The sequence below is a fragment of the Ranitomeya variabilis genome, chromosome 4 (genome assembly GCF_051348905.1).
Source record: "Ranitomeya variabilis isolate aRanVar5 chromosome 4, aRanVar5.hap1, whole genome shotgun sequence".
NCBI lineage: Eukaryota > Metazoa > Chordata > Amphibia > Anura > Dendrobatidae > Ranitomeya > Ranitomeya variabilis.
Window position 1 is genome coordinate 241,699,913 of NC_135235.1, and position 13,482 is coordinate 241,713,394.

At 49.4% G+C, this 13,482-nt stretch overlaps 2 protein-coding genes across 3 annotated transcripts in view; one reads left to right on the forward strand and one right to left on the reverse strand.

Annotated features, from left to right (window-relative positions):
• The window catches only part of PHC2 (polyhomeotic homolog 2), a 44,452-nt gene extending 33,981 nt beyond the window's left edge, over positions 1-10,471 (reverse strand). Inside the window, exon 1 of one of the 2 annotated variants that reach the window (XM_077260463.1) lies at positions 10,413-10,471. The gene's annotated coding sequence lies outside the window, so the exon portion shown is untranslated. Of the gene's footprint in view, positions 1-5,519; positions 5,584-10,412 lie in introns of those variants that run through there. The other variant, XM_077260465.1, reaches the window with a different exon arrangement.
• SLC2A1 (solute carrier family 2 member 1) overlaps positions 1-13,482 on the forward strand; it is a 241,083-nt gene that overhangs the window by 9,420 nt on the left and 218,181 nt on the right. The gene's annotated exons all lie outside the window — the stretch shown is intronic.

A 13,482-nucleotide genomic window follows, 5' to 3' on the forward strand; every position in this document is an offset into this window, starting at 1 on the left:
TAATGATAGAGTGTTTGAAGGAGGACGGGAAAATGCCTGAGGAGAGTGAGAGATTAAAGATTGTAGTTAGGTGAGTAGTGACGGCTGGAGAGACTAGAGGAGATGTGAGGGAATGGGGTCGGTAGTGCATGTAGTTGGACAAGAAGAGAGGAGCCTGGAGACTTCTTCTGTGATGGGATCAAATGCAGAGAGTGAGCCAGGGGAGGTGCAGGGAGGGATGGGAGTCACTGAACTTGGTGATTGGGAGCGGATTTCCTGACGGGTATTGTCTATTTTCTCTATAAAGTGGGAGGCCAGGTCATCAGCACAAATGTCTGTGATAGGGGCTTGAGCTTTTGGCCTGAGGAGGGAGTGGAAGGTGTCAAAAAGTTTCTTGGGGTTGTTGGATAGTGAGGAGATCAGAGTGGTGAAGTAGGACTGTTTGGCAATGTGAAGGGCAGAGTTATAGGTTTTTAACATAAATTTGAAGTGTATGAAGTCTTCTGGTGTGCGAGTTTTCCTCCATAAGCATTCAGCACTCCTAGAGCATCGCTGGAGAAATTGGGTTTGCGATGTGAGCCAGGGCTGTTTTACTCTGTGTTTGGAGGTTCTGAGGGTGAGGGGAGCTACTTGGTCTAGGGTGCTTCTAAGAGTGTCATTGTAGTGATGTACCGCCAGATCAGGACAGGAAAAAGAGGAGATTGGAGACAGTGATGAGTGTAAGGAGTCTGAAAGTGTATGAGGGTTGATGGTTTGTAGATTTCTGACTGAATGGTAGGTAGGAGAGTGCTGGGGTGAGCGAGGATTTGTGAGCATGAAGGAGAGAATGTTGTGGTCAGAAAGGGGAAGCGGTGAGTTATTTAGGTAGGAGATTGAACACAGCCGGACAAAGACCAGGTCCAGGGTGTTACTGTCTTTGTGTTTCAGAGGTTGAGAGCTGTGAGAGGCCGAGCGAAGTGGTTAGTGATAGAAGCTGGGATGCAGATGTAGAAGTGGGACTGTTTATGGGGATGTTGAAGTCTCCCAGGATAAGGGTTGGGAGTTCTGAGGACATGAAGTGCAGCAGCCAGGCAGAGAAATGGTCCAGGAACTGGGTGGGCGAGCCTGGAGGCCCGTATATGACCGCTACTCTGAGGGAGAGGGGACGAAGGAGCCTGATGGTGTGGACCTCAAAAGAGGGGAATGAGAGTGATGGGAGTTGGTGGTATACTCCTAATGTCACACAGTATATACGCCCCTAATATCACACGGTGTATACTGCTCTAATATCACACTGTATATACTCCCCTAATATCACATGGTATATACTCCCCTAATATCACACTGCATATACTACTCTAATATCACACTGTGTATACTACTCTAATATCACACGGTATATACTTCTCTAATATCACACTGTATATACTCCCCTAATATCACTCTGCATATACTGCTCTAATATCACACTGTATATACTCTAATATCTCACGGTATATACTCCCCTAATATCACACTGTACAGTATATACTCCTCTAATATCACACAGTGTATACTCCTCTAATGTTACACTGTATATACTCCTGTAATATCACACGGTATATACTCTTCTAATATTACATGGTGTATAGTCCTCTAATGTCACACAGTATATACTGTTCTAATATCACACGGTGTATACTCCTCTAATGTCACATGGTATATATTCCTGTAGTGCGCCCCCTAGTGTAAGGTACAGGAAAGGAGTCCCTGGTCCCAAGTCACCCAACAGCTGTGTCTTGATATTAGCTCTGACATCATACGCTGTATACTCCTGTTATATCTCATGCCATATACTTTGACATCACATGCTGTATACTCCTGTTATATCACACCCCATATTCTCTATCACACATTGTATATCCTATATCACACTTTATGTACTCTGACATCACACGCTGTATTCTCCTGTTATATCACCTCCATAAACTGACATCACTTGCTGTATACTCCTGATATCACACGCCATATACTCTGACATCACACACTGTATACTCCTGTTATATCAAACGTCATATACTCAGACGTCACACGCTGTATACTCCTGTTATGTCAGACGTCATATACTTACATCACTCGCTGTATACTCCTGATATCACACGCCATATACTCTGACATCACACACTGTATACTCCTGTGATATCAGTTGCTGTATACTCCTGTTATATCACATGCCATATACTATGATATCACACCTTGTATGCCCTGTGATATCAGACGCTATATACTCTGACATCACATGTTGTATATGCTATGTTATCACACGCCATATACTCTGACATCATACGCTGTATACTCCTTTTATATCAGACGTCATATACTTACATCACCCGCTGTATACTCCTATGATTTCACAAGCCATATACACTGTGTGCAGAATTATTAGGCAAGTTGTATTTTAGAGGATTATTTTTATTATTGATCAACAACTATGTTCTCAATCAACCCAAAAGACTCAAATATCAAAGCTTAATATTTTTGGAAGTTGGAGTGGGGTTTTTTAGATTTGGCTATCTTAGGAGGATATCTGTTTGTGCAGGTAACTATTACTGTGCAGAATTATTAGGCAACTTAATAAAAACCAAATATATTCCCATCTCACTTGTTTATTTTCACCAGGTAAACCAATATAACGGCAAAAAAATATAGAAATAAACATTTCTGACATGCAAGAACCAAACCCCCAAAAATGAGCGCCCAATATAGTCACCTTTCTTTATGATGACACTCGGCAGCCTCCATCCATAGATTCTGTCAGTTGCTTGATCTGTTTACGATTAAGGCTACTTTCACACTAGCGTTAACTGCAATCCGTCACAATGCGTCGTTTTGCAGAAAAAACGCATCCTGCAAAAGTGCTTGCAGGATGCGTTTTTTCTCCATTGGCTAACATTACGCGACGCATTGCCACACGTCGCAACCGTCGTGCGACGGTTGCGCCGTGTTGTGGCGGACGGACCGTCGGCACAAAAAAACGCTACATGTAACGTTTTTTGCCGCCGATGGTCCGCTTTTTCCGACCGCGCATGCGCGGCCGGAACTCTGCCCCCACCTCCCCGCACCTCACAATGAGGCAGCGGATGCGCTGGAAAAATGCATCCGCTGCCCCCGTTGTGCGGCGGAGACAGCGCTAGCGTCGGTAACCTCGGCCCGACGCACTGCGACGGGCCGAGCCCGACGCTAGTGTGAAAGTAGCCTTACATTGCGTGCAGCAGCCACCACTGCCTCCAGACACTGTTCCGAGAGGTGGACTGTTTTCCCTCCCTGTAGATCTCACATTTTATGAGGGACCACAGGTTCTCTATGGGGTTCAGATCAGGTGAACAAGGGGGCCATGTCATTATTTTTTCTTCTTTGAGACCTTCACTGGCCAGCCATGCTGTGGAGTAGTTGGAGGGATGTGATGGAGCATTGTCCTGCATGAAAATCATGTTTTTCTTGAACGATACCGACTTCTTCCTGTACCACTGCTTGGAGAAGTTGTCTTCCAGAAACTGGCAGTAGGTCTGGGAGTTGAGCTTCACTCCATCCTCAACCCAAAAAGGTCCCACAAGTTCATCTTTGATGATACCAGCCCATATCAGTACCCCACCTCCACCTTGCTGGCATCTGAGTCGGAGTGGAGCTCTCTGCCCTTTACTGATCCAGCCTCTGGCCCATCAAGAGTCACTCTCATTTCATCAGTCCATAAAACCTTTGAAAAGTCAGTCTTAAGATATTTCTTGGCCCAGTCTTGATGTTTTATCTTATGTTTCTTGATCAAAGATGGTTGTTTTTCAGCCTTCCTTACCTTGGCCATGTCCCCGAGTATTGCACACCTTGTGCTTTTTTGATACTCCAGTAACGTTGCAGGTCTGAAATATGGCAAAACTGGTGGCAAATGGCAGCTTGGCAGCTTCACGCTTGATTTTCCTCAATTCATGGGCAGTTATTTTGCGCCTTTTTTGTCCAACACGCTTCTTGCGACCCTGTTGGGTATTTGCCATGAAACACTTGATTGTTCGGAGATCACGCTTCAAAAGTTTGGCAATTTCAAGACTGCTGCATCCCTCTGCAAGATATCTCACAATTTGGGGCTTTTCAGAGCCCGTCAAATCTCACTTCTGACTAGTGTTGAGCATTCCGATGCTGCAAGTATCGGGTATCGGCCGATACTTGCTGTATCGGAATTCCGATACCGGGATTCCGATACTCTTGTGGTATCGGGTATCGGGTATCGCAACAACATTAATGTTAAAATGTGTAAAAGAGAGAATTAAAATAAAAAATATCGCTATACTCACCTCTCCGACGCAGCCGGGACTTCAGCGAGGGAACCGGCAGCGTTGTTTGTTTAAAATTCGCGCTATTACTTGGTTACGTGAATTCCCGGCTTGTGATTGGTCAGGTCGGCCACGTTGCCGGGACGCGGACCAATCACAGCAAGCCGTGACGAAATTACGTCACGGCTTGCTGTGATTGGTCCGCGTCCCGGCAATATGGCCGCCCTGACCAATCACAAGCCGTGACGTCACGGGAGGCTGGACACGCGCCCATTTTAAAATGAGCGCGTCCAGCCTCCCGGCTTGTGATTGGTTGACCGCGGCGCAACCAATCACAAGCCGTGACGTCACGGGAGGCTGGACACGCGCCCATTTTAAAATGAGCGTGTCCAGCCTCCCGGCTTGTGATTGGTTGACCGCGGCGCAACCAATCACAAGCCGTGACGTCACGGGAGGCTGGACACGCGCCCATTTTAAAATGAGCGCGTGTCCAGCCTCCCGTGACGTCACGGCTTGTGATTGGTCAGGGCGGCCATATTGCCGGGACGCGGACCAATCACAGCAAGCCGTGACGTAATTTCGTCACGGCTTGCTGTGATTGGTCCGCGTCCCGGCAACATGGCCGACCTGACCAATCACAAGCCGGGAATTCACGTAACCAAGTAAAAGCGCGAATTTTAAACAAACAACGCTGCCGGTTCCCTCGCTGAAGTCCCGGCTGCGTCGGAGAGGTGAGTATAGCGATATTTTTTATTTTAATTCTTTCTTTTACACATTTATATGGTTCCCAGGGCCTGAAGGAGAGTTTCCTCTCCTTCAGACCCTGGGAACCATCAGGAATACCGTCCGATACATGAGTCCCATTGACTTGTATTGGTATCGGGTATCGGTATCGGATTGGATCCGATATTTTGCCGGTATCGGCCGATACTTTCCGATACCGATACTTTCAAGTATCGGACGGTATCGCTCAACACTACTTCTGACCCATTTTGCCAAAGGAAAGGAAGTTGCCTAATAATTAAGCACACCTTATATAGGGTTCTGATGTCATTAGACAACACCCCTCCTCATTACAGAGATGCACATCACCTGAATTACTGAATTGGTAGTTGGCTCTCAAGCCTGAACAGCCTGGAGTAGGACAACATGTATAAAAAGTATCATGTGATCAAAATACAACTTGCCAAATAATTCTGCACACAGTGTATACTCCTGTTATATCACACGCCATATACTCTGATGTCACAGGCCATTTACTCTTTCACTGCGGATCCCTCCGTCCTGTGACAGGCAGCGATCTCCATGGCAACAGTGAGGGAAGAAACACCCCCCTTCCCCCATCAGATGCCGTCAATGTATTGAACCAGAAAAGAGTCACATCATCAGCAAGAGGGGGGTGTTTCTTCCCTCACTGTTCCCATGGAGATCGCTGCCTGTCACAGGACTGACAGAACCCCAGTGAAAGCCCCGCCCCCTGCATCCTCACCTATCACAGGATTAGATACACGGCTCAGCAGTCAGTATCACACAGGAGAAAATTAGATACACGGCTCAGCAGAGAGTATCACAGAAAAGGATTAGATACACGGCTCAGCAGTCAGTATCACACAGGAGAGGATTAGATACACGGCTCAGCAGTCAGTATCACACAGGAGAGGATTAGATACACGGCTCAGCAGACAGTATCACACAGTAGAGGATTAGATACACAGCTCAGCAGTCAGTATCACACAGGAGAGGATTAGATACACGGCTCAGCAGTCAGTATCACACAGGAGAGGATTAGATACACAGCTCAGCAGACAGTATCACACAGGAGAGGATTAGATACACGGCTCAGCAGAGAGTATCACAGAAAAGGATTAGATACACGGCTCAGCAGTCAGTATCACACAGGAGAAAATTAGATACACGGCTCAGCAGAGAGTATCACAGAAAAGGATTAGATACACGGCTCAGCAGTCAGTATCACACAGGAGAGGATTAGATACACGGCTCAGCAGTCAGTATCACACAGGAGAGGATTAGATACACGGCTCAGCAGACAGTATCACACAGTAGAGGATTAGATACACAGCTCAGCAGTCAGTATCACACAGGAGAGGATTAGATACACGGCTCAGCAGACAGTATCACACAGTAGAGGATTAGATACACGGCTCAGCAGTCAGTATCACACAGGAGAGGATTAGATACACAGCTCAGCAGACAGTATCACACAGGAGAGGATTAGATACACGGCTCAGCAGAGAGTATCACAGAAAAGGATTAGATACACGGCTCAGCAGTCAGTATCACACAGGAGAGGATTAGATACACGGCTCAGCAGAGAGTATCACAGAAAAGGATTAGATACACGGCTCAGCAGTCAGTATCACACAGGAGAGGATTAGATACACGGCTCAGCAGTCAGTATCACACAGGAGAGGATTAGATACACGGCTCAGCAGTCAGTATCACACAGGAGAGGATTAGATACACGGCTCAGCAGACAGTATCACACAGGAGAGGATTAGATACACGGCTCAGCAGTCAGTATCACATGAGGATTAGATACACAGATCAGCAGTCAGTATCACACAGGAGAGGATTAGATACACGGCTCAGCAGGCAGTATCACACAGGAGAGGATTAGATACACGGCTCAGCAGACAGTATCACACAGGAGAGGATTAGATACACAGCTCAGCAGTCAGTATCACATGAGGATTAGATACACAGATCAGCAGTCAGTATCACACAGGAGAGGATTAGATACACAGCTCAGCAGACAGTATCACACAGGATAGGATTAGATACACGGCTCAGCAGTATCACACAGGAGAGGATTAGATACACGGCTCAGCAGACAGTATCACACAGGATAAGATTAGATACACGGCTCAGCAGGCAGTATCACACAGGAGAGGATTAGATACACGGCTCAGCAGGCAGTATCACACAGGAGAGGATTAGATACACGGCTCAGCAGGCAGTATCACACAGGAGAGGATTAGATACACGGCTCAGCAGACAGTATCACACAGGAGAGGATTAGATACACAGCTCAGCAGACAGTATCACACAGGATAGGATTAGATACACGGCTCAGCAGTATCACACAGGAGAGGATTAGATACACGGCTCAGCAGTCAGTATCATACAGGATAGTATTAGATACACAGCTCAGCAGTCAGTATCACACAGGAGATTAGATACATGGCTCAGCAGACAGTATCACACAGGATAGGATAAGGTACACGGCTCAGCAGTCAGTAACACTCAGGATGTATTAACTATGTAACTGTAGTTCCCAGTGTGTCCAGCAGGCGGCGCAGGGACATCTAATATATAATTGCCTAGAATACTACTTCCTGCAATTTGTGCCAACTTCCGTGGCTTTGTCCGGAGCTAATGTCCGGAGCTAATGTCCGGAGCTAACGTCCGGAGCTAATGTCCGGAGCTAATGTCCGGAGATAAGTGACGTCACCAGTGTCCTACACCCAGGCAGAGCACAGGGGCCCCAGGCAGCATATGGGGCCCCAGGCAGAGCACAGTGGCCCCAGGCAGAGCACAGGGGCCCCAGGCAGCCTATGGGGCCCCAGGCAGAGCACAGTGGCCCCAGGCAGAGCACAGGGGCCCCAGGCAGCATATGGGGCCCCAGGCAGAGCACAGGGGCCCCAGGCAGCATATGGAGCCCCAGGCAGAGCACAGTGGCCCCAGGCAGAGCACAGGGGCCCCAGGCAGAACATGGGGCCCCAGGCAGAGCACAGGGGCCCCAGGCAGAGCACAGGGGCCCCAGGCAGCATATGGGGCCCCAGGCAGAGCACAGGGGCCCCAGGCAGAGCACAGGGGCCCCAGGCAGCATATGGGGCCCCAGGCAGAGCACAGGGGCCCCAGGCAGCATATGGGGCCCCAGGCAGAGCACAGTGGCCCCAGGCAGAGCACAGGGGCCCCAGGCAGAACATGGGGCCCCAGGCAGAGCACAGGGGCCCCAGGCAGAGCACAGGGGCCCCAGGCAGCATATGGGGCCCCAGGCAGAGCACAGGGGCCCCAGGCAGCATATGGGGCCCCAGGCAGAGCACAGTGGTCCCAGGCAGCATATGGGGCCCCAGGCAGAGCACAGTGGCCCCAGGCAGAGCACAGGGGCCCCAGGCAGCATATGGGGCCCCAGGCAGAGCACAGTGGTCCCAGGCAGAGCACAGGGGCCCCAGGCAGCTTATGGGGCCCCAGGCAGAGCACAGTGGCCCCAGGCAGAGCACAGTGGCCCCAGGCAGAGCACAGGGGCCCCAGGCAGAACATGGGGCCCCAGGCAGAGCACAGGGGCCCCAGGCAGCATATGGGGCCCCAGGCAGAGCACAGGGGCCCCAGGCAGCATATGGGGCCCCAGGCAGAGCACAGTGGCCCCAAGCAGAGCACAGGGGCCCCAGGCAGCATATGGGGCCCCAGGCAGAGCACAGTGGTCCCAGGCAGAGCACAGGGGCCCCAGGCAGCCTATGGGGCCCCAGGCAGAGCACAGTGGCCCCAGGCAGAACATGGGGCCCCAGGCAGAGCACAGGGGCCCCAGGCAGAGCACAGGGGCCCCAGGCAGCATATGGGGCCCCAGGCAGAGCACAGTGGTCCCAGGTAGAGCACAGGGGCCCTAGGCAGCCTATGGGGCCCCAGGCAGAGCACAGGGGCCCCAGGCAGCATATGGGGCCCCAGGCAGAGCACAGGGGCCCCAGGCAGCATATGGGGCCCCAGGCAGAGCACAGTGGCCCCAGGCAGAGCACAGGGGCCCCAGGCAGAACATGGGGCCCCAGGCAGAGCACAGGGGCCCCAGGCAGAGCACAGGGGCCCCAGGCAGCATATGGGGCCCCAGGCAGAGCACAGCGATATTTTGGACCACTGTGCGGTGTTTCAGACCCCCTGTGTGATGTCTGGGACCCTGTTCTTAAGTATATTAAAGATTAAAGTAATGTATATTAAAGTATATTATAGATCAAATTTGACACGTTTATGAGCACCATTGAGTGATATACTCAAGAATGACATAATTTTTCAACATTTTATGGTTTCAAACTGTAAACACTCAGAGTTTTTTTTACTTCAACCAGAAAACCTTAACGGTTCATAAAAAACTTGACTGTTCAGGATATGATAAAAGTCATAGTATTCTGAATCTTTAACTTATAAAGATACCTTTACATGGGGTGATTATTGGTTCCAGAGAGGCTTTCGGCCGATAATCGTACACATGGCTGGTGACAGGACAATACAATATAAACGTTCAAAGGTAAACACTGATAACATTAAAATCTAATATATAATTGCCTAGAATACTACTTCCGGCAATTTGTGCCAACTTCCGTGGCTTTGTCCGGAGATAATGTCCGGAGATAAGTGACGTCACCAGCGTCCTACACCCGCTCAGGGTGGACAAAGATATATGCCTTCGTGGTGCGCGGCACTTTTCTGATTGGTTGCCGCCTGCTGCGAGCGACCAATCAGAAATGTGCCGTACTGTCAAGAATTGTCAAGAGCTGGTGAGTGCAGCCATTTTTTGTTCTTTCTTACTATTATTTATTAATTGTATTATTCTTCCATTTGAATAAATAAAGTATATATGGATTCTAGACTCCCGATTCTTTAGAATCGGGCTGCCATCTAGTTATACATAATTTTGTTGCTTTTATGAAAAAACTGATCTTATAGAACATGAAATATAGGAAGGTGAAAGCTGAGTATCACACCCTGCAGAGCATCGCTCCTCCTGAAAGGTACTGTACACAGTGATATACCCTAACAAAGGAGAAACATAGGAGTTTTATGGTAGAAAAACTTATGACAAATCTTTATTAATACAATCACATGTATATTGACAAACAATTAAAAAATATATATATATATATATATATATATGATGGTAAAGGACACCAATGAGCAACATACAGCACCATATAAATATGAGCGTCCAACGAAAAGGACCAAAAATATATGAGGTAAATGGCCCTTTCCAATAGTGTGTCCAAACATATTCCCACAAGACCTCTAGGGGGCGCACAGCACCAGTTCTGTCCCAATGGATACTGCATGATAATGTGCACAGTTCATAATAGCTGCGTCTCACACGCCACCATGTAGGTACAAAGTTATAACATAGGTATTAGACAGAAGAAGGGTTAACCTTACCGGTGCCGTAATGCGCAGCTGGACGCACCCCGACGTACGTTTTGCCTCTTTCCAGCATGGCTTCTCAAGGGGAGGTGTGTTTCCACTCTCCTGCAGGACCTTACGTATCCCTGGTAACCGGTCACATGTGTGTCACGTGACCGGCCGCTGCTGGGCTGTGTGTATACGGCGCATGCGCCTGCGGCCGACCCCACCAAACCCATCACCGCCCAGCGTCCGAGCAGGAGGTAACCATAGCTCCCAGTCAGACGCCAGCGGTGACCACTGCCGGACCACGCAGGGCAGCAGGCGGCGGCAAGCACGCGCACCGCAGCCACAGCAACAGATATAAATACCAAGTGAGCTATAGACACCATTACAAAATAATATATATATCATAAAGGGGTTATTCCAAATTGTAGCGTTTTATGGCATCATGATAACGATAATTCAGTCTTCGAGTCTCCTATCTTTTGTGGTCCCACATGTGACCGGTTACCAGGGACACGTAAGGTCCTGCAGGAGAGTGGAAACACACCTCCCCTGGAGAAGCCATACTGTAAAGCGGCAAAACGTACGTCAGGGTGCGTCCATTATGGCACCGGTAAGGTTAACCCTTATGCTTCCTGTCTAATACCTATGTTATAACTTTGTATCTACATGGTGGCGTGTAAGGGCTGTCTCACACGTCCAGATAATTCCGGTACCGGAATAAATCGGTACTGGAGTTATCCGTGTCCGTGTGCCTGGGAACTCACGGAGGCCATACGTGCAGCACACGTGTGCCGCCCGTATGGCGAGTGGGTACCACACGGAGCGTGTGGTACCCACTCTGCATGGTGCTGAAGCTGCGATTCATATCTTCCCTGCAGCAGCGTTTGCTGCAGAGAAAATATGAAGAATAGTGTTTAAAATAAAGATCCATGTGTCCGCCGCCCTCCCACCCCCTGTGCGCCCCCCCCGCTGGTCAGAAAATACTTACCCGCTCCCTCGCTGCTTCCTGGTCTGGCCGCGGCTTCTCCTGCATGCGGTCACGTGGGGCCGATCATTTACAGTCATGAATATGTGGCTCCACCTCCCATAGGGGCGGAGCCGACTATTCATGATTGTAAATGATCGGCCCCACGTGACCGCATACAGTAGGAGGCGCGGCCAGACCAGGAAGGAGCGAGGGAGCGGGTAAGTATTTTCTGACCAGCGGGGGGGCGCACAGGGGGTGGGGGGGCGGCGGACACCTAAATCTTTATTTTTAACACTATTCTTCATATTTTCTCTACAGCAAACGCTGCTGCAGGGAAGATATGAATACCGGCTTCAGCACCATGTGGGGGGGACAGCGCTTACTGTAGCGCTGTCTCCTGCACGCACACGGACCCCAGACGGAGAATGTCCGTGTGAGGTCCGTGTTTTACGCGGACCCATTGACTCTATTGGGTCCGTGTAAAACGTGCGCTCCCACGAACACTGACATGTCTCCGTGTTTGGCACACGGAGACACGGTCCGCAAAAAATCAATGACATCTGAACAGATGCATTGATTTTTATGGGTCTACGTGTGTCAGTGTCTCCGGTACGTGAGGAAACTGTCACCTCACGTACCGGAATCACTGACGTGTGAAAGCGGCCTGAGACGGAGCTATTATGAACTGTGGACATCATCATGCATTAACCATTGGGACAGAACTGGTGCTGTGCGCCCCCTAGAGGTCTTGTGGGGATATTTCTGGACACACTATTGGATAGGGCCATTTACCTCATATACTTGTGGTCCTTCTCGTTGGTCGTTCATATTTATATGGTGCTGTATGTTGCTCATTGGTGTCCTTTACCATCATATATATTTTAAAAAAATTGTTTGTCAATATACGTGTGATTGTATTAATAAAGATTTGTCATAAGTTTTTCTACCATAAAACTCCTATGTTTGTCCTTTGTTAGTATATGGTAATGGAGTGATATACAGGTAGCTAGGTGATGGCGCTTGGCTTACTGATTAATATGAGCCTGGGCATTTTTGTATTGAACAGTGATATACCCTGCAGAGTATCACACCCTGCAGACCATCGCTCCTCCTGACATGTATTACAGTGATATACACTGCAGACTATCACACCCTGCAGAGCATCGCTCCTCCTGACAGGTACTGTACACAGTGATATACCCTGCAGACTATCACACCCTGCAGCGCATCGCTCCTCCTGACAGGTACTGTACACAGTGATATACCCTGCAGAGCGTCACACCCTGCAGACCATCGCTCCTCCTGACAGGTACTTACACAGTGATATACCCTGCAGAGTATCACACCCTGCAGCGCATCGCTCCTCCTGACAGGTACTTACACAGTAATATACCCGGCAGAGTATCACACCCTGCAGCGCATCGCTCCTACTGACAGGTATTTACACAGTGATATACCCTGCAGCGCATCACACCTCCTGACAGGTACTGTACACACAGTGATATACCCTGCAGAGTATCACACCCTGCAGCGCATCGCTCCTCCTGACAGGTATTACACAGTGATATACCCTGCAGACTATCACATCCTGCAGCGCATCACTCCTCCTGACAGGTACTGTACACAGTGATATACCCTGCAGAGTATCACACCCTGCAGCGCAACGCTCCTCCTGACAGGTACTTACACAGTGATATACCCTGCAGCGCATCGCTCTTCCTGACAGGTGTTACACAGTGATATACCCTGCAGACTATCACACCCTGCAGCGCATCGCTCCTCCTGACAGGTACTTACACAGTGATATACCCTGCAGACTATCACACCCTGCAGCGCATCGCTCCTCCTGACAGGTACTGTACACAGTGATATACCCTGCAGAGTATCACACCATGCAGACCATCGCTCCTCCTGACAGGTATTACACAGTGATATACCCTGCAGACTATCACACGCTGCAGAGCATCGCTCCTCCTGACAGGTACTGTACACAGTGATATACCCTGCAGACTATCACACCCTGCAGCGCATCGCTCCTCCTGACAGGTACTTACACAGTGATATACCCTGCAGAGTATCACACCCTGCCCTCTGCAGAGCATCGCTCCTCCTGACAGGTATTACACAGTG